Below are 23,047 nucleotides of genomic sequence, written 5' to 3' on the forward strand. Positions count from 1 at the left end.
CTTTTGTGTTTATCTAATACAAAATCCCCAAAGCACAAATCTGGGTCACTTCCATGCTGAAAAATCCTTGTGATCTTTCGATCACCTCTAGGACGCTGTACAAATGCCTTGGCTTAGAATTTTTAAGCCTTTCACAATTTGGGCCAACTCTATCTTTCCAGGTTTCCAATCTTCTTCATGCCCTTGTTGTTTAAGCTAAACTGGCCTTATTTATTGTTCCCTTATTATTCATTCCTAGAAACATGATTGATTATTTGGACTTCTTTATACAGGCTCTCCCTCATATATGGAATATTTTTCCTCTTTCACTTCTAGGTATACTTTTGTTTGCTCAGTCATTTTACTAGGATCTGAATCATTTGGGGTTTTCTTGGTAAAGATACTAGAGTGGTTTGCCATTTCCTTCTCTGATTGGATCAATTTGTGGATGAGGAAATTGAGTAAAATGGGGTTGTGTCTTGCCAGGATCACATAGGTAGTAAGTTTCTGAGGCTGGATTTGAACTTGGGCAGATGAAAATTTACAATTTTAGACCCAGCCCTCTACCTGCTGTGATACCTAGATGCCCTCAGAATAGACTTCCTTCAAGACCTAGTTTATATACCAGCTCTTAAGAAAAGCATTTTCTGATCCCTTAAATTGCTGGTACAATTATTGTGATATTTCTCATTACCTTGTATATATTTAGCTGTTCACATAGCCTTTCAAATAGATTTAAGCGCTTTGAAGCTAAGTACTGGTACATTATATTTTAGCTCTTAGGACTATCCCATATTGAATATAGTAGAGTTTTAAGAAATGCATATGATTTTGGATTGAATTAGATTGATTGTTCCATGTCAAATATGATATACACACACATACATACCTATATACGATGTGCATCATGGGGAAAGAGACAAAGAGATAAAAAAATACAACTCTTCTAGCACCCAACATGATATTGTGGAAACCCAGAGTAGGGTTTCTGAACCAGAGTAGGTATTTATTAAATACTTGGTGATTGATTGGTCAAAATGGCCATGATCCATGACCTTTAATATTCAAATCCTTCATCTGGACAGTATGACATGATGTGATAGGCAAAGAGCCTTTGCACACTGTCTGATATCTTTCCCAACATACATTGGATTGTTCTATGCAGATCAACAAAGACCTATTAAACAAATAATGTGTCTCATTGTTTATCACACATTTTCTCTTCTCTGGAATATAGAATACTTTTCTTTTGTCTGGCATTTCAAGTCTGTAGTCAGGTTATCCAGGCTCACTAAGGATTGTCTCTAGCCAATATTGCCCAGGTGTTTTTTTTTTCTTTTTCTCACATTAGTATAATGTCAGCTTTAGATAAATGAAATCTCAGGTTTATGGGAAAATGGGATCATAATGACATATATGCAACTTCCACATGTGAAAATTACAACCAAAGTCAAGTAATGTCATAATGGATAGAGCACTGAAAGACAGCTGGGGATAACAAAGTGGAAAGAGTGTTCAATTTGCAGCCAAGCAGACCTGAAAGACCCATGGAGTTTTAAACACTAAATAACTGTGTCATTATGGATAAGTCACTTAGCAGCAGTAGTCTGTCTCAGTTTCCTTATTTTCAAAATGAGGATAATAATAGTATTCAACTCCTAAATTTGTATAAAGATAAAATGAAATCACATTTGAACAATGCTTTACACAGCTCTCTATATAAATGTGAGCTATTATTGTTAAATGAGACAATTAGAGAATAAGCTTTGCCAATCTGAAGGTTCTATAGAAATATCAGTTATTACTATTCTGTCCCAATTGTGTCCTCATATTGTATGGTATAACATCTGCATATATTTATACCTTACCTCTTCTCCTCAAGGTATAACTCCTCTTGGAGTTCTTACTCTACTCTGTTCTTCTTGCCCTCCTCACTATTACATTACCTTGCACATATTATATACCCGATAAATGTTGGTGAATTGACTTGAATTTTGGCAATTTCCTCGTCTTCCAATGAACGACCAATGGCTGAATGGAGACAGACTCAATGCAAAACATAGTCACTGAGAAGAACAAAATATAGTTATATTTAACTTAATTTTGCTTGACTAGGCCCACAGCCAAGCTCTTGCCACATATCTCCAATCTCTAATCTCAATTTGAAGATGTTTAGCCTTTCCCAAGAAATTTTCATTCAAAGCCAAGAAGTCCAGTGACCAACATGTGTTTTCAAAGTGTACACTAAATGAAAAGCCTCAGGAAGAGGACCTTGTCCAAACCTAGGTGACATCAAAGTTGAGTTCAAGTTTCATTCAGATTGCCTGCTCTGAATTTCCGTGCAGCTCCTGCTATCTGCCAGTGTTTTAATAGACTGCAGAGACAAAAGTAGAACTTAAAATATCAGATGTGCAACATGCTGGATGTTGTCTTCCAGAGGTTAGAGGGCTGGGCAGCTTATTAGGCCCAGGCTGTTGCTTTACCACAGAGGATTATGCTGACGTTAGGGGCTGCATTTGACCAGAGTGTGTATTTTAGAAAACCATGTCTATGTTCCATCAGAACATGATATTAGATAAAACGAGGCACTAGCACCCTAACAAACCTATATGCATTTAAAAAAGGAAGCCAGAGTGGGGTTTGGAGTCAGTTCCAACAAATTTGGAAACATTAAAAAAATAGTCAGATGCCAGAAAATATAGTTTTCAAAGCTGAATCTTGATTCTGTCAGTGGTTCTTTGATAAGGAGAGCCATGAGTAATTCAGATCAAAGGAAGAGCAATACCTTCCCCTAGTTGTTTTTTAGCCTCATGCATGAAATACTAAATGTTAATTTAATAGGAACTCATGTCTAACCAGACCTATTAAATATGAAATACAAAACTGAAAGGAGAGAATTTCCTGAAATGAAACTTTGTAGGTCAAAGCAATAAGAATGGCCTTTCTTCTGTGAATAAAATATCGAAGACAGCTGAGATGATACTGGTTGTCACAGGGGCTGGTAAAACAAAACAAAACAGTAACGACATGCTTTAATGTTCAAAGATTATAGAATTTTGTCAATGTGGGTATCCTTTCCCCAAACACAAAACTAACATTATATTGAATTGATGTTCTTTAAGACATTCTTTAGCTAAGAAATTCAACTTCCTGTAACCTATGTGTTAACAGGTTTTTCTGAACTATCTGTATTAATCCTTAAACAACAAACGTATTGGTATTGACAGAATTCTACTAGAAGCTTTTCCATTTAGGACCTGCCAGAACTTGGGGGAACCTTAGGATAATATTTAAGAAATAAAGGAGGCTGCTTCACCATGAGGAAGTATCTGAGGAAGGCTTTAGTAGAACTTTGAATCCAGTTTAATCTTCCCAATACAGATGTCTCCTTAGTTTATATATCCAGGTAGAATAACACTCCTGAGCTCTAGTGTCATCATCAATGGAAAATCTGGGTTTCCCAAATATGTGCCCAATATGCATCTAAAACTCATTATCTCTATTTTTTTCTATAGTTACTATTCTACTCTATTCTCCAGGCATACATCTAAACTTTCTTAGAGTAAAACATTAAAAAAAAGCAATAGCAAAAAATTCTAAGAATCAGTGATAAAGAAATAATAAAATGATCATAATTATATTTTCAACTTTCATAAAAATCATCATGATTCTTTTTAAGTGAAATGTTATTTAAATTTAATGTGTTTGTGTATACCCACACAAATTGCTAAAAGAAAATTAAAAAAAGACCAACTCATTATTTCTAGCTCAGGATCTAACTGAAACTTCTTTCGATTCTGTATATTTCTGTCAAGAGTATGACCAATCTTTCCCATTACATAAATTTCCAGTCTTGGAGATAACATGAATGCAGAATTATCACCCTTTTATTTTAGGACTTTATCCCAGTTTGTATGGACTATTGAAATTGCTTCCTCTTTTTTCTGCCCTGTTCTCTCTTCTCTAATCCATTCTCCACATATTTACTAAAATGACACTCCTAAAGCCCAAATCTAGCCATGCCATTATTGACCAAATGCTATTACTAATGCAGCTATAACCATATTATTTTGTCCTCAAGGAACTTCAGTGGTTTTCTATTATCTCTAGGATAAAATACAAACTCTTCCATTCAAATCACTTCATAATGTGGTTCCATCGTGTCTCATCTGAATACTCATTATTCTTTTCACATAATCTCACTTTTCAGCCTATCTGGTCTAACAGTTATTTCTTGTATTTGTATTCCTTGTATACTTCATCCCTTTCTTCATTGCTTCTTTGCATATGATGCAATAAGCTCATGTAAACTTCATTTTTTCATCACCCATTCCTCTCAATTTAATTCAAGACTCAGCTGATGTTACCAATTCTGATTTATATACATATATATATATATATGTACATATATATACATATATATATATATATATATATATCACAATCTGTAGACATATTGTTTCCTCCAATAAAAATAAGTTTTTTAAGTGTAAGGACTTTTTTCATTTCTGCTATAAATATTTTTTATACATAAGACCTTTTCCTTTTTGCTTTAATCTCTTTGGGATACAGTCTTAGTAATGTGGCTATTAAACCAAAAGGTATATACAGCTTTATAACTATGGGGAAATATTCCCAAATTATTCTGTAGAATGCTTGAACCAGTTCATTACTGCAGCAGCAATTCATTAATATACCTAATTTCTCCCCATCCTTTTCAGTATTTGTCATTTCTGATCATTGTGTAGTGGTACTGCAGAGTTTTAAAATTTTTCATTTCTCTAATTTAAATCTAAATAATGCTTTTAGCTAAACTATATAATGATTTTCAACATTTTTTAAAACAATTATAGGGAGCTTTGATTACTTCTGAAAATCTGTTATATCCTTTGACCATGTATCTTAGGAAATGGTTCTTTTTTAGAAAAATAAATCTGACTCAGTTCTATACTCAATATTTATTTGAGAAATGAAACCTTTTTCAGAGAAATTGTAATTTTTTTCTAATATTACTTCATCTAAGGCACCTTTTAGCATAATGTATTTTTCCTTCAATTATATATATATATATGCTCTGTTTGACATCTTGTTTGTATCACTGCCTATTTTTATTTATTTTTTTTTTACTGCAATGGACACATATTCTGCTTCAGTTCTTTAGCTTTGTGTGTCTTTCTGTTTCAAGTATGTCTCTTGTAACCAACGAATTGATTCTACTATCAGCCTCCATTTTGTGAATAATCTCTCTTTTTAATTTGGTCCAATAGCCTTAAAGTTTCTGGCTGAGAGCTCCCAAAGCTATTGCTGATGTTGCAGCAGCTTCTGCTGCTGACAGAGTTTGTGAGCTCTGAAAAAGCCTCTACATTGATGTCACAGATTTCTCCTGCTAACAGCTTAAATTTTCTTACAATCTGAAGATGTGTCAGTCTTACCTTTTGTTGGCTAGACTTCTCCAAAATTTGATCTGAGATGTTATTTTGAAAGTGTTTAGAGAAGAATGTTTTGAGAGTTCAGCTGGGTGACTCATCATAATCCACCATCTTGGCTCCATGTATAAATCATTAAAAAAATCCATAAAAATAGTAATTTAGAGACCTGAACTCTTGATGATTATTTACAACATCTCTTTCAATTAATATCAAGGATCAATGCAGTTTGGATCATTTCATATCTATCACATGTTTTCCATTTGGTCAAAATTGATCCCTTTTAGGGAGAAAAAAGTAATTAACCTTTCACAAATAAAACTGATGGACACAGCAATTGCATCTTAGCAATTAGTGGAGAAGGGTATAGGGAAATGAAGGTTTTGCCCAGAATTCAAGTTTAGTTTTCAAACCAGTATTTATGTTTTGGGATAGAGCCAAAGATAAAAAAATACTAAAATAGTTATTAGGGGTTTTATGGAAACTGTGAATAAATGAATGGTTTCAATGGGAAGCCAAATATAAGTATAAAGAAAGATAATTTAATATGAGCAGGAAATCTTAGGATCTTGAAATAATACATCTAAAAATGAAGACAGGGATTCTCAAGAATCAATTATAGAAAAGGAATGTCTTTTTTTTTTTGTTTGTTTGTTTGTTTGTTTGATAAACTGAATGGACTTATAGGCATGACATTCTTAGACCATTCTGTTTAAAGATGAATTAGGGAAAGGCTTTTTGAAATATAACAAAGCAGGTTGATTATTTTCTATATATAATAAAGTACTATGAGTATAAATATAAAGAGATCTAACAAGTCTAAAGTTGTGCATATTATAAAGGAAATAATTAAGGATATGGAGATTGAATAGAAATTTATACTAGATTGTACTTCCTGTGGTTAACAATGTATAAGGACTAGTGATCTTAATGTAAGAAGGCAGACTTTAAACATAGGAAAGGATTCCTAACTCTAGAATTGGAAAACTAGATTTTTGTCAAAAAGAAGAGGAAGAAGGGGAAGAAAAGGAAAGGAAAGGAAAAGAGGAGGAAGAAGAGAAAAGAGAAAGGGAAGCAGGGAAGAAGAGAAGATTAAGTAGGAGAAAAATAGATTCCACTGCAAAGATAATTGTTGGAAAAAATAATGTTATATCAAGGATGTCTTTTCACTGCTACTATAGCAATATCTTTTGCATTGTTACTAACTCATTTTACTAGAAACAGGGATGCAGTGATTTTCTCGACTCACATTTCTAGAGATCATATACTATCTTTCCTTGAGTGTTCTCTCCATCCTGGGAGGATAGATCTATTCACTTTGGGGTTGTGCTGATTGGTGAAGAAGTGATTGAAAATTTATCTATTTCATTATACTATATCTAGCTCATCATCTTTTAGTCCTATTCTTTTATCAAGGCTATCTAGAATGAATATCTTGACCTCTGTCTTATCCCTGGATACATGTGTCCCACCCCAATCAATTCTACCTCTTATTCTTATTCTAAAAATAGTAATCAAAACATTACACCATTTTGCTTAGAAATAACTTGATGCAACTTCATACATATTAACTGCCACTTCCTAGAGTGGTGATTCATAACTCATGTGCCATGATATTTTCCCTAATATTTGTTCAGTATAATTGTTGTCCTTTGCAATCCTATGAATTTTACTTTGATCATTTAAAATATGGATTTGAAATGTGGTACATAAGCATCACCAAAATGCAAAAGGGACTCATGACATGAACAAATTAAGAAAGTTAAGCCCAGAATAATATTACCTTCATGACCAGTTCTTCCCTTTATGTGCTATCTATACCTTTCCTTAATATGTTGTAAACTCCATAACACCAAGGACTGTTTTGTGCTTGTGTCTAAATCACCAGTTTCTATTATAGTGCCTGATATGTAATAAATATAGAATTTATATTTGGTTTATTGGGTGAAATACAAGAAAAAAGCAATACAAGGGATATTTTTGTAGGAGTATACTGATCTCAACAATAGAAGAAATAGTGACCCTGATACAGAGACATCACATAATAGTTACAAGGTGCTTTCATTATCTGGAAATATGTAAAAATACATTCCTTCCTCCTTTCCTTCATTTGAATCATTTCCTCATAACTTAAGACTGATGTTTCTATACTTATGTGGAGCCAAGAACAAATAAGAATATTGACCCTGCCCCCTCTCCCCAATGAGACATTTAAAAAAATAGCTACAATGGTTTTAAAATAAGCTTTAATAAAAGGGGACCATTGGTTGCATCAGCAAGTTGACAAAAATGGAAGAAAAACAGAATTATTTAGCTCTTATTTTGATTCTATTATCTCTGGGAAGATGATGGGCATGATGGTGGTATTTGGAGTGGGTATTGGTAAAATTTATGCTGGAAAGTTAGAAAAAATAAAGAGCTCAAACCTAAGATAAGTATGTCGATAGTATGACTTGATGTGATGAGTGATTTGATAATTTCATATCACCTGGTCCAAATGTACTACATCCTCTGGGACTAAAAGAATGAGAATATGTAATTTCTAAGTCGCTTACAATAATCTTTGGAAACTTTTAGAGAATAGGGTGCTGAAGGTTTGGGGAAGAGCAATTATCCTGATTTTCTATTTTTCTTTATATTATAAATATAAGTATAGTTTATATGAATTTATAATCTGTCTTTCCTCCTTCTGCCCCTCAATTGAGAAACCACAAAAACCCTCACTGTAAATATATTTCAGCAAAACAAATTCTCATATTGGTCATAACCAAAATTTATGCCTCTGGATTTGTTCATCATGGATAACTCTTTAAATCTTTGGTTTTCTGGACTTGTGGTTTATCATTGCAATGATCAGAGTTCTAAAATCTCTCAAAGTTGTTTTGCTCTTTAATGTTGTTGTCATCATATATATTATTCGTCTAGTTCTGTTTACCCTGCATCAGTTCATAGATGTCTTCCTAATTTCCTCTGAAGTTATCCATCTGTCATTTCTTATGGCGCAATAATGTTTTATTACATTCATATATCATAATTTTTACCTATTCATCAGTATTTCAATAGTTTCCAATGTTTATAAAATCAGAGCTGTTATGAATATTATATACATATGTCTTTTCATTTTTCCTTTTATCTCTTTGTGACATCAACTTAGTACAAGTGTGGTAAGCCCAAAGGGCATGTATAGTTTAGTAACTTTTTTTGATACAATTCCAAATAGATTTTTAGAAAGAAAAAAAATTTGCCTTAATTTTCAAAAGAGGAAAAAATAGAGAATTATTAAATTATAAGTGAAAACATATGACATCTAGTAGTCACTTAATAAATGATCATTGATTCGTTGACATTAACTGCTGTCAAAATTCTACAATACATACATTTTCAGAGGTATACTTATTGAAGAATCTAGAAATGGAATCATCATTCTTAAGAATTAGCAAATGCTTCTGGATTCATGATTACTATTAAAATTCCAGAAGCTCTTCTGAACATTTTTTGATGATTAATCAAAGAAATAAATAGGTGTAGCGTGTAGTAGAGATTAGTGTAGTACATGGTAAATAGATATTTTGGCAAAGGAAAGCATGATGTAGATTTTAAAGTACAAATTAAGCTGAATTAACTATATTTTTTGTTGTTGTTTTTGGAGAAGGTAGTTCAGGACAAAGCTGGGAAATCGGACCTAGATTGCCATGAAACATGAAAAAGTTACTCATGATATTCTTGCCCACAAATTAGTGACAGATAGACATCGAGACAATTGGATAATTCAGAAGATTAAAAACTAGTTGTTTTTTGTCAGAATCAAAATGTATATCAAAATATAAATTAATTGATTCCATTTTGGATATAAATATCTAATGCAGTGTCTCCATAGAGTTAGAACATTCTTGTTTTAATCAATGAGTTATATGAGGCAAGAATAGTATTTGGATCAAATTTGAAATGGCCTTAAGATAGGCGAAAGCCTAACTTAAAAAACAAACAAACAAAAAAAAAAAAAAAAAAAAAAAAACAACCCACAAAGTCCCCAAAGTTCTCAACAGGCTGGAATCAGGCCAAAGACAATTGTTACTATTGTTCAGTAATTCCATTTGTGTCCAACTCTTTGTGAGCTTATTTGAGATTTTCTTAGCAATGATACTGGAGTGGTTTGCTATTTCCTTATCCAACTCATTTTACAGCTAAAGAAACCAAGGAAAATAGGATTAAGTGAGTAAATTTCTAAGTATCTAAGGGCAAATATGAACTCAGGTCTTCCTGCCATGAGGCCCAGAGCTCTAGCCACTGCACCACTTAGCTGGTCTTTTGAAATTATTAAGAAAAAGTGTGATAAAATCAGTTTTAATATACACAATATGTAAATTCTTTCACTTTAGCCCCAAAACTTCTTTAAAAGTATGAGACATTCAAGATGCAAGAATTATTGCTAGATAATAATCACTTATTCAAAAAAAGTTATGAATAATGTAATGTAGGAAAATCAAAATTAATCAACTTTATATTGTTTTTAAAAGATTAATGCAATTTTGAATAATAAGCAAGATTAATCTTGGCATAGGTAAGGGAGGTCATACTGATGCTATACTCTGACTTTTTCAGATGCCAGCTTGGGCATTGTTTTCAGTTGTAGGTATTACATTTTATTGAAATTGATAATCTGAAGAATATTCAGAAGAGAGTGACTGGGATTGCTAAGAATCTCCAAACCATGCATGATTAATCAAAAAAATAAAGATATGTAGCTTAGAGAAAAGATTTAGGGACCACATCTTAGTTGCTGTATTTTTTTGCAGGAGAAATTGAAATTATTTTCCTTGGCCCCAGAAGATAGAAGTGGGAGCAAGAAATGAGCAGAAATGGTGAGATGCTGAGCCAGACTTGGGGGGTGGGAAGATGGGAGTAAATAAACGAAACCTTTCTGACAACTCAAGACCTTCAACAGTGTTGGGTTCTTTTTTTTTTTTTTTTTTTTTTTCTAATAGGCTTTCATGCAAAGGCTAGTTGACAATTTTGTCAAGTTTTTTGTATTGTCATTCAAATAGTATTTATCTGCTGTAATTTCGATTCTCTACTTAGTGGTGAGTAAGGAACAAACACTTGGTCCCTTCCCTTGAATTCATATTTTAAGGGAAAAGATCACATGAAGTTAAATATTTTTCTGTGAATTCTATAGGATCTAAGTGGAAGGAAAGCTAAGATGAATGTAGGAATGCTGGGTCAGCAAAAAAGGCATCTTATTGAAGATGGGTTTTGAGTTTCAGGAATCCAGGAAATCCATCATGTAGCTGTGAACAGGAAAAGCATTCTAGTCATGGAAGACAGCCAAGGAAAAATCCAGTCAGGAGTTAGGGTGCTATATGCCAGGTACAGCAAGGAAGCCAATTTTTGCTGGATTGTAGACTATGTGAAACATGTCAAGAAAGAATAGGAGAAATGTAGGAGAGGGTCAGTTTGTTAGCACTTTGACTGGCAATTGGAGAATATCATGTTTGATCCTAGAAACAATTGGGAACCTACTCTATTTTATGGTATGACAGATATGGCTTCAACTAGATGGACTTTGAAATTCCTTCCAATCCAAAGAGTTTGCCTTATATGTATTGCAGAAGATTTCAGAATTCTAAATCCATTTAATATAGGTCAATTTTTAGTCCTTAGAATAAAGCAAACATAAGTTCTCATTACAGAATCTATTCAGAGACAGCCTTTTGCTTTATCCATAGCCATGATCATCAATTGGCTGTCTGCTCTATGCCATCCTTTTGTGGTGCATGCATAAGAGTAAGCAAGTCTCTGTGAGTAGCTTCACAGATAGTTGATGGAGAACAAGAGGCAAATCTCCCTAAAGCCATTGCTGATTAGTGACTACCATTTACCTTGCCCCTTCCTGCCTTATAACAAAACTGTCACTGATTGAAAATCAATTTGTGGTTGCAAAAACTGGAAACAAAGATGATATAATGTCTAAAATTAAATAAATGAAAAGAAAAAAAATTTAAAACACAGGAAATAAAAGAGGAAGGAGTGTCTCTTTATTTGTTAGACTATATTAATGATTATGCAGAGAAATAAATTAAAATTAGTATCTCTGAGGCCTAGGATAAAAACTGGATAACTGACAGGCTCAGAGAGCGTGATTTTTTTTCCACTTAATAATATTACAAAATTACAGGTAAAAAATAGTTTCTAATGTCTTTTTGTTAGATTTTAAGCTCCAAATGTTTCTCCTTTTCCCCTCTCTCCAAGACAACAAGCAATCTGATATAGTTTATATACGTACAATATTTTTAAACATATTTCCACAATAATCATGCTGACAAAGAAAAATCAAACCAAATAGGAAAAATCACAGGAAAAGTAAAACAACAGGAACAAAAATGGAAATAGTATGTTTCAATCTTCATTAAGTTTCCATAGTTCTTTCTCTGGACATGGATGGCATTGTCTGTCACAGAGCTACTGGAATTACTTTGTATTGCAGCATGGCTGAGAAGAGGTAAGACTGTCACAATTAATCATCTCACAATTATATGGTTACTACATACATTGTTCTCCTGGTTCTGCTCACTTTCCACTAAATCAGTTCATGTGAGTCTTTTGAAGCTTTTCTGAAATCTGCCTGCTCTTTGTTTCTTATAGAAACAAAGTATTTCTATCATATTTATATACCACAACTTATTTAACCATTTCCCAATTGATAACCATCCACTCATTTTCTAATAATTTGCCACCAAAAAAAGAGTTGATACAAATATGTGGTCTTTTTCCCATTTTTATTATTTTTATTATTTCTTTGGGACATAGACCCAGTAATGGCACTGATGGATCAAAAGATATGTACAGATTTATAGTCTTTTGAACAGAGTTCCACAGTGTTCCCCAGTTTCCCCAGTTTACAACTCCAACAGTGCATTGGTGTCCCAGTTTTCCCACATTCCCCTCCAAAATTCATCAATTTCTTTTCCTGTCATATTAGCCAATCTAATAGGTGTGAGATGGTACCTCATAGTTGTTTTAATTTGCATTTCTCTAATCAATAGTAATTTAGAGCTTTTTTTTTTTTTTTTTACTATAGATGCATTTAATTTCTTCATTTGAAAACTGCCTTTTCCTAACTTTGACCATTTATAAATTGGGAAATGACTTGTGTTCTTATAAATTTGATTCAATTCTTTATATATTTTAGAACCATTGGCTATAAATATTGTCCCTAGCTTTTTGATTATACTCTTTGGTTTTGTTTGTACAACTCCCTTTTTAATCAGAATTATCCATAAATGTTTCATAATGTTCTCTATTTCTCTGTTCTTTGTTTGTTCAAAAGTTACTGAGGATGTGAATTTGAATCAAATCATTAGCTAATAATTAATGCATTTCCAAAAACTTCCTGTTTGCCACAATATAGGACAAATAATGATAATCTAGGAAGTACTGAGAAAACTTTAACTGGGTTTTTTTCCAGGAAGACAAGCTCCAAACCCAGAGTAGCCCCTTCCCACTCTTCCCCCCCCCCAAGAATACAGTTTTGTTATATTGATTCTTGTATCATTAGTTATCCCCATTATTTTCCCCCTTCCCCTTAACTCTCCTGGGGAGCCATCTCATTTAAGAAATAATATTTTCATAGAAGAAAAAAAATCAACAAAAATGAAACTGATTTTCACATCAAAAAAACCTGAGAGTGTGTGTCATGTCTAACATCTGTGGACCACTTACTTGCACAAAGAATAGATGATTTGTCTCATCTATCTTTATTTGAATCCTGCTTTAACTTTATAATTTTCTTACATTTACTTTTAATTTTTTGGTGTGTTATTGTTCTTTCCGTTTACTTTTTTGTAGTTACATTATCTATTGTCTTCTTGACTCTGCTATCTTCGCTCAGCATCAGTTCACATAGATTTCTGCAATAGTCAGTATTCACACCAATAATTTCTTACAGAACAGTAATTTTCCACAAGATTCATGTACTACAATTTATGTAGCCATTCCCAAATTAATGGACTTTTTTTGTTTCATATTCTTAACTATCACAAAAGTCCTGCTATTAATATTTTGGATTGTTTTTTTTTTCTTTCTTATTGATGGATTCCTTAGGTTATAAAGCCTAATAATAAAGTCTCTGGTTCAAAAAATTTAGTAATTTTATTTGCATAATTCCAAATTGTTTTCTCAAATATTTATCCCATTTTATAGCTTCGTTAACAATGTGATAATGTTAGAAATGGTATCACTCACAATTCTGTCAACATTGACTGTGGACATTTTTGCCTATTTTACCAATTTGCAGGATAAGTTAAAGTAGTGGTTGTTTGGATTTGTATTTTTCACATTATTAGTGATTCTTTTGAGAATTGTTTGTTTATATCCTTTGACCACTTCTCTTTTGAAGAATGGTTATTATATTTTTCTTTCTGTATCTATCTAGCTATCTAGCTATCTGTCTGTCCTTCTAGATGTATGTCTGTCTATATATCAGTATGGAGCAGTCATCTTTTAACTAAAAAGGCTATATTCCAGAATTACAATGTCTAGAAAATTTACTCTCTCTCCTTCTCTCTCTCTCTCTCTCTCTCTCTCTCTCTCTCTCTCTCTCTCTCTCTCTCTCTCTCTCTCTCTCTCTCTCTCTGTCACACACACACACACACACACACACACACACACCTTTTTACAATAGAGCTTTAAATTCTTGACCATCATCCATGAACTCTATTTTTGGCCAAATAGGTGATGCCTGTTTCTGCTTCTGCCTTGTCATTCCATTTTTGCTTAGTCAACTACCATTTTTGTGTTGGAATGTACACTCTTAGGAATTTTCCCTTCCCTTCCTATGAACAAAGGAGATTATGGAGTTAGTATATGTAGCTCCTGTTTTCTTCTGTCCCACATTAATCATAAAGGAGGGTTAATTTATTTATATACTGTTTACCCCTGCCTAATTCCAGTAATTCCCAAACAAATTCACCCTCTTATTCTCTTCTCTGTTCTCTGATTAGGAAACATTTGAAAAGAATATAAAATCATTCATTAAGCACCTATTATGTACTAGATACTATGCCAGCTGCTGGTGGTAGAAAGATAAAAATCATGCAAAGCCTTGTCCTGGCAAAACCTTTGTTTTTACAATGATGGAGAAATATTCAGCATTCACAGATAGATGAATATAGAACATAAACAAAATAAAGACAAATTGTTGGTAATAGGAAAGGGCTAACAATAGAGAATCAGAAAAGACCTTTCAAAAGAAATGGTTCCCATTTGAACCATTTCTGAAGGGCTCTATCCACAGACAGAGGTGACAGGAAAGTAAAGTTACTTCTTTCATGAATAGAAGATGAAAGAGGAAAGGACAGAACAATTGAATTTCCTGGTGAAATGAATCATCTGTGTCAGTGATAATCTTGTGACCTAGTGCTCAGGTCTTTCTCAGTAACCCATAACCCATGTGAGTAGTGGAAATATTCACTGAGGCAAAAAAAAAAAAAAAAAAGCAAAATTATCAGCCTGTTAATAGTGTTATATAAGACACAGTATGGAAAATGAGACATTTTCAGTGGGAATGGAGTTGACTACCCTCTAGAAGAAGAAAATCTTTGAGTCTTACGTTGCCTGTCATAGAAAAATTGCAGAAGCTTTGGGCAATAAGGACAGAAAAAATGGCAAAGACTGACTTTCAGCTAAGCCTAAAAAGGCTGTTGCATGGATAGTAACCAAAGTGCCAGTGACAGTAGACAATGTAAGACTGATTTACCATACTCTTTCCATAAGTAACTCTATTAATGAATGAGTGACAACAGCAAAAGTTCCATTTATTTGAACTGATATGCGTGATTAGGCAAGTAAATAACATAATCAAGAGAAAGAGAGGTTATAAGAATGTTTAATGCATGCTTCGCTGAGACCAAAGGAAATGATTCCTGACTTCAACTTAATATTGCTAAAGAAATAAGGGCCGAGTCTGTTGAGCAATGAGCCATCAGGTGGGACCAATCCTTTCAGTAGAGCAAAGGAATACTTGTACATTCATACTCTTTTTACTCATTAATTAATTTACTAAGTACTTATTAAAGGCTACCATATACTAGTGTTGGTGCTAGAAATATACAAAAAAATTAGACTTCAAAGGGTTGACATTCATTTGGGTTTAGGGAGGGAGAGGTTGGGGAACATAGAAATTAATAAGTAAATATATATAAGGTAAATAAAATGTGGAAAGCCCTACATGGATAGAGAACAAGGCTGGGAATTTGGAGTACTTTCAAGTCCCATCCCAGACATATTGATCCAATCAAATTATTCTCAGGGCCACAAGTAATTCTGTGAAAAAAAAAAACAAATTTAAAAAAAAAAAAAACTTGAGCAAATCTATACTGGTAGATGGAGTTTCTTACCACGTGATCCTTATATTGATGAAACCATGGGTTTCATGAAAATTATTTTGTGGAATATGAAAGGATGTAATATGAAGGTCGAGTCTCAGTCTAATCCAGAGGATAGAGAAAAATAGCTAGAAAAAAGGGAAATAAAGTACCAAAAAAGATTCCATGTAGCCTCATCTGTTTGAATTCTTTATTAATCTTTCTATAATTTATTTTGTTCTTCTATTCTTTTATAGGTTAGGACTAGAGTCAGTAGTGAGTAAGCATCCATTTTTTTTCCAGTCAGGGAACAAAACTGGTCATGAGAACCTGGATTATGATGAGACCTTTATTGAAAGAACAAGACTATGGGGGAAACTGTAGCATCAGGTATAATGCGAACATGTCATTGAGGCTGGTGGATACAGAAACCATGGGATTCATGATGATTTGGCACCTAAGAATGGAAATACTGAATTCACACTGCCAGCAGGCCTTCTTGGGTTCAGAACATGAAGTTCTGCCTTGAATCAGTTCCAATTTAATTTATCTAAAACTAACTTAGTAGATAGTGAATTGCATGTCATTTTTATTCTGGGCTACTCTTTTTCTCAAAGAGAAAAACAAACAACAAAAAACCCCTACGCTTCATGATTCCTTGTCCATGGGAATAGAGGATAAATCTGGGGTTTCACTGGTATAGGGAGCTCTCCCATGAAGAAATTCACTTTGTTCAGGCAGATTGTACCTTCTCTGAAACTTAAAGTCTTGAGTTTTAAGGATCACTGAGAAATAAAATGATATCCATAAGACCATACATCCCAGGAAAGATTTGAACTCAGGTATCCCTGGTTTCAAGGCCAGCTCTATGTTCTACTATGTCACACTTACTCTACTTTGCTCATACTAGCTTCCATGACCATATGAATTAGGACACAGTTTGATATAGTGGTGAGCATCTTGATTCAGGAGACTAAATATATGAATTTTAGCCCCACCTGTAATTCTTGCTACTTACGTGACTTTGGACAAGTCACAACCCAATATGGGAAGTGGATCTCATTTTCTTGAAGGAAGGTGAATCTATATGGCCTATCAATTTTTTTAGATAGAGATCTAGGTCCTTTCTGATCTGCATACAAATTAGAATGCTATATATAAATGACTTTGGTAGTGGTAAAAGCCTTATGGAAATGTTAGTTGAAAATACAATGGGAAGAGAGCTGATGTAGACAAGGAGTCTGATATGTGTAAGTTTTTCATTTTTTTCTTATCTGTGTATCTTTGGAAAAGTCATTTAATTTCTATATACCAGAGTTTGCATATCTGCAAAACCTGCATTATAAAAAGCATCCTAGCAAGTTCATAGTGTTGGCAAGGATAAATGAGATTGTATCTATGGAAGTGCTTTGTATGGATTCTTGATATAAGCTATTGGTTTTTCTTCATTTTTTCAACATCTAGAATGTCTTGACTAAACAGAACATTTTTTTTTTCTTCCTGTAATAGCATTGTTGTAATGGGATTTTGCCCATACTGATTTTTTTTGTAATTTTCATTAAAACATGTTTTTACATATTGGTATTTTATTTTGAGCATAGGGTTTCTAGTGAATCCTGTATTTTTCAACAAAGCCTGTCCATAATTCTAAAAATATATTATACTTTTTTTCTCATTTCTACCTGCTAGTCAGTCTAGCCTCCATTCAATACTCATCTCGAATACCAATTTCTATGTGAATTTGTTCTTTGATCTCCCAAGCTGCTATTGACTTTTCTCCTTCAACTATATAATATAAATTATTTAAAAATTCTCTCTATACATATACAAATATACAGATCTTAGCATAATAAAATACAAACTCCTTGAGAATCATTACTTTGTAATTTTTGCATTCATATCCCCAACACATAGCACAGTGTATAGGACATAATAAATCCTTATTAAATGATGAATGATTAATTGATTATAAAATGGATGAACAGTTCATATACCCTCCAAAGCTTAGAAAGTCTGTTTAGAGTATGCAGTTGTTAGTGGGAATCTGAATAACATATTGAATTCTTATTCTAGCTAGAATGGGATATTCATTTGGTTCTTTCTTTAGGTATTTCAGAATTTAGAGTGTTTTGCCATTATTTCTCTAGGTGTTAGAAATAATTAACCTTAGCAAAGCTTCATTTAACAAGAACGGTCAGTTAAAACAAGCATCTTCTTAGATAGTGCTTTTCTCCCATTCTCAACAATACCTCAGAAGGTTAGCTCAGCTCCTCCCTCTTCTAGTTCCACAATTCTCCCTTTTCCAGTAACAGCTTCCATATCTGTGAGTTAATAGTATACTAAGACGTTTCTCAACAAAAAGTCTTTTGTCTTAAGCTCCGATGTCTCTCCCTAAAATCTACCCACCCACACCCCCAACTAACAAAATTATTCTTAAGAAGTCAATCTGAAAGTGTGGCTTGTCCCAGAGAGTGTTTGTGGTATGTTTACTGGGCACCAGAATTGATAGTTACAGACCTAATTGAAGTCATTTGTCATGTAAACATTTTCAGTGACATGATAATAGATTATAACTTTAGAGCCTTAAAGGCTCTGTTGTCATATTGTACATGGCAGATGGAGAACAAGCTGTTTGCCCTTGTCAGTCAGAGAATTCCAGTCCTTTCATGGGAATTCACTGAATCCCATTTTTATTTGCTGAGAACTCAGGAATCAAATACAAAATGGAATGACCAGGCACTCGTGGAAGTTAGGCTTATATAAAGTTGCCACGTTTCTCTGCCTGAAGTACCCACCCCCCCAATATTCCACTCCATCAGCTTCAAAGGGAGCTAAGTCCACTGAACAGACTGATGGAAGGAGACTTGGCTCAGTACCTGAAGAATTGGCCATGGGGAGATGGGATTGCCTCTGCTACCAATAGATGAAAATGACTGATTCTTCATCGTTCATGACAGGAGCATTTGGCCTCTGCCCATTACAAAGGGCACAAATGACCCTCCAAGGTTAACAAATGTACACATCCAGACATACACCACACGACTCTGAAAATGTTCATGCACTAAAATGACATCAATATTTTCTTTAATTACTGTCTTTTAAAACCCATGATTTTCTTGTGGTGGGAGCCTCAGAACCATTGGTGACCTCAGGGGTGGAGACCTGCCAAAGTGCACTGTGGCCCAGGGAGATGGGCCAGCTGGCCAGCTATACTGTACTTCGGGTTTTGGATTTTCCTTCTACTTGCAGCTTTCAGGAAGAGCCCCCTTTTTGGCAAACATGGGCCTCCCAACCCCCGAGCTATAGGATTCAATCTTTGCCCAGAATTGGGGTGTCATAAAATTCCCTGGGGCACCCTAAGAGAAGATTAGGTTCAGCAGCAACATAGGAAAAGGATTCACTTTTCAGGGACTGTTCTTCTAGCATCATGCTTTTGCTGAACCTTTGGCTTGTTCCAGAGGAAGGAGGTTATAATAGCATATTTTATGAGTTGAAAGTTGTATCCGGATTTTTTAATATTACAAACTTTCCCCTATTCCTTCCACCTCCCCCACCCCTGTACCACCATGCCAGTGAACTTCCAGATTTCAGATAAAGTGCTGATGCAATGTAATTTGAACTACACAAATACAGAAGCAATGGCCAGTACAAATGTCTTATTTAAATTATGGTGCTTAATTCAAACTGTAAGGATTGGGGCTGCCCAGTGACCTGTGCTTCTGTATGGCATCTTCCATACTTCTCAGATCATAAAAGAGTTTCCCCCTGTGCCTTACAATGGCTTTGTGTCCTGGGCCTTTCTGAGGCTGTGAAGAAAGTCATTATAGCAAATTATATAGCAAGTAATTGATCAATAAGGACTTAATAAGTATTTGTTCTGAATCTGTAACTACTGAGCTCTGGAGATATAAAGAAAAGCAAAAAGGAGCAGCAGATGATCACAAAGTAGTTTGTTGTGTGATAGATATCAAACAATCCATGATAGTTTCACCTTTTGGAGGCTTATAAAATGATTCTCCTCATCATCACCAACATCATTTTCATCATTATCATCATCAATGCTGATATCCAATGACCATGATGAGATCATGTAACAAGGGATTGGTAGATGCAGAGTGCCTCTGACTTTCTTATATGTAAGAGCTAGGAGAGCCTGCTTTAGGCAGAGTTGTGATGACATGCAGAAGGATCATGTAAAGATCTCGAAGCACATATGCACATTCTAGTCCAGAACAGACTTGAACATGAATCTTCTTTCTAACATTCTGGACAAATGGTGATTTAATGAAGATTCCAGTGAGGAAGAAGCTAATAACCAAAAAAAAAGAACAATTAATAGGTTTTAGGTACTATGCTAAATGCTAAAATACAAATAAAAAAATTACTCTATGGTCCCTGAACTCAGGGAATTTACACTCTGTGTGCAAATAAATCTGTACACACACAATTTTTCTAGAGGTCTTTATCTCTTTAGTTATCTGTTTAAATCTATCTCAGAATAAACACAAATTTGTATGTGTATCAATGTGTATCAATGGTGTAAATGGAAGATAATCTTAGGTTCAAGGCAGTAATAATTAGTGTTGGGAAGAGAGGCAGGAAAAGACCAAGTAAACATTATGTTTTCAGAGAGGGAAATTTAAGATTAGTATTGAATGGAAACAAGCCAGGAGGTAGAATAAAGAAGGGAAAATATATTGAAGTGCCATTCATTTGGATTCAGCTCAATGGACTTTTGAGCCGTCTGATGGTGAGGAAATTTTTTATTTTAAGGTTAATTCTGCTTCTTTGTACCTCTCCCCACTGCCACTCTCATATTCCACTGCAGTGAATCTTAGTTCTGTCCTCTTCTGGGAAGCAGAATGAAGCTGATTCTTATTTCACATGACAGCTTTTCAAATACTTTAATTTTTATTCCTAATTCCACTACTTAATCAACTATTATCTTCTCTTCTTCATTCTCTGTCTTCTCATTTTCTCTTCTGCTTTTTATCCTCCTTCTTCTTCCTCTTCCTTTTTCTTCTTTCTGTCCTTCTCCTTTTTCTCCCTCTCTAATTCTTCATTTTTCTTTCTATTCTCTTTCTTTCTTCCCATTCTTCCCCTATGTCTCTATTTCCCATCTCTACTTACTCCTTTCAAGTCAAAGCTACAATCACTTGTTAAGTTTTTGTACATCTTACATTCTGCTAAGACTAGAGAGAGAAAGAAAATCATAGTGAAAGTAGTTTACATCTTTAAGCTCTCACAGTGTAATGAGCAAGAAAACATGCAAATAGCTATATACAAAGAAGTTACATACAGGCAAAATAGGACATTAATTCAAAGAGAAGGGATTAAGATTATGTAGATAGCAAAACTCTTCTTCCAGAAGATGAGATTTTAGCTGATATTGGAAAGAAGCCAGGGAAGCTCAGAGCAGGCACAGGGAACCAAAGGGTTCTGGAAATGGGGGACAGACAATGAAATTACCCAATAAATATATGGACTATGTTTTGGAAGGAACAAGGAGGCCAGTGTCACTACCTATGAACATATTCAATCATCTCTTCAAAGATATTCCCTTGAATTTTAAATTTTTTTAAACTCTTATATTTTATTTGTCATTTCTGTGATAGTTAAATGCCTAGAAGAATAAATCTCTAGTAGGCTCCTTCTCTTCCTTTTACTGATGTCCTCCTTCAACTTTTAATTATTTGGCTTCTGACTCCATTCATCCACTTAAAATACTATTTGCCAATTACTTCCCAATTGCTAAAACTGCTGGGCTACTCTGAGTCTTGTCTTAATCTTCTTCAATATTTTGGTTACATTGAAAACTAACCATCCTTTTTGCCCAGAGACTCTTTTTCCTTATTTTACTTGACACATTTTTTTTGGTTCTTTTATTATTTGCTTGCCCATGTTTTAGTTTCATTAACTAATATACTGTCTTCTTCCTGCTCCCTAAGTGTCAATGTCAATTATATTTCTGTATATATGTGCTTACTCTTTTATTTCAATATATTTTTTATTGCTCTTTCCATAGCTCCCATGACTTCAGTCATTGCTTCTGTGCAAATGATTCCTAAATACGAATCTCCAAATGTAATCTCTCTCATGAGCTCTAATATAATTCCTTAACTTGCTGCTAGACAGCTACCCTTGAATGCCTCAAACAACATGTGTTAAATCGAACTCATCACCTTCCCTTCTAAGTTGATCTTTCTTATCAATATTCCTATTCTGTTGAGTGAGCGATCTTATCACTCAAGTACATAAGGTCTGGTATCTTTAGCTCTTCTCTCTTCCTTATTCCATCTATTCAGTAAGTTCTATTTTTTTTTTTTATTCAAGAACATTACTCACATTTCCCATTTACTCCACTTATTCATTTAATCTAAACAATTAGTGAGTGGTCCTTGTCATCAATTTTTTAGATAATCTTCATAGTTTCCCAATGAATATTTTTCTCACCATCATTTTCCTTTTTTATCTATCTCTCATGTAGATGTCAAAATCATTTTCTCATTGGGTAGATCCAACCATATCATTCTTCTATTAAAATTCCTTGAGGAACTCCCCTTTGACCTTTGGAATAAAATTAAATCTTTATCTTTTCATCAACCGGCTGCATCCTAACTTTTCAGACAAGTTTTCTAACTTCCTTACACAATAATTCAATAAACAAACATTTAAAAATAAGAAAATTAAGTGTTTCCTATGTCCCAGGTACTGTGCTAAGAACTTCACATACTACATTTCATTAAAACTTCACTGTTGGCTCATTTCCAACTCCAATATGCTCCTTTCTTCCTGTAATTTTTGCTTATAAGGATTGTGTAGTATTGTGAATAAAATGTACTTGGAGTTAAGAAGACTAAAATTCAAATTCACCCTTACAAGTTTTGTAGTCTGCAGCAATTCACTTCTCCTTTTTAGACCATATTATTCATATTCTTTAGATGTTATGTTTGTTTGGTTTTTTTCACTTTCAAGATGTAGGAGGTGATTGATTGATACTGGTAGTCTTTCCATCTCTCCTCTGCTCCTATGATCCTCATGTTTTAGTCTATCTCCAAGACTCAATGAGGTACTCTCCTTTCCTTAACCATTTCTAGATCATCTCATCTCATGAAAATAACATAGAATCATTGGCTTAGAAGTGGAAAACACCTCAGAGTTCAGCAAAAACAACCATCTTATTTACAGATGGCAAAATGGAAGACTAGTGCACTGAAGTGATTTACCATTAGTTATACATAGGGCAAGAGAGAAAGTAAGGATTTGAACCTAGGGCTTTTA

The sequence above is a fragment of the Sarcophilus harrisii genome, chromosome 3, assembly GCF_902635505.1.
Source record: "Sarcophilus harrisii chromosome 3, mSarHar1.11, whole genome shotgun sequence".
In the NCBI taxonomy this organism is placed as follows: domain Eukaryota; kingdom Metazoa; phylum Chordata; class Mammalia; order Dasyuromorphia; family Dasyuridae; genus Sarcophilus; species Sarcophilus harrisii.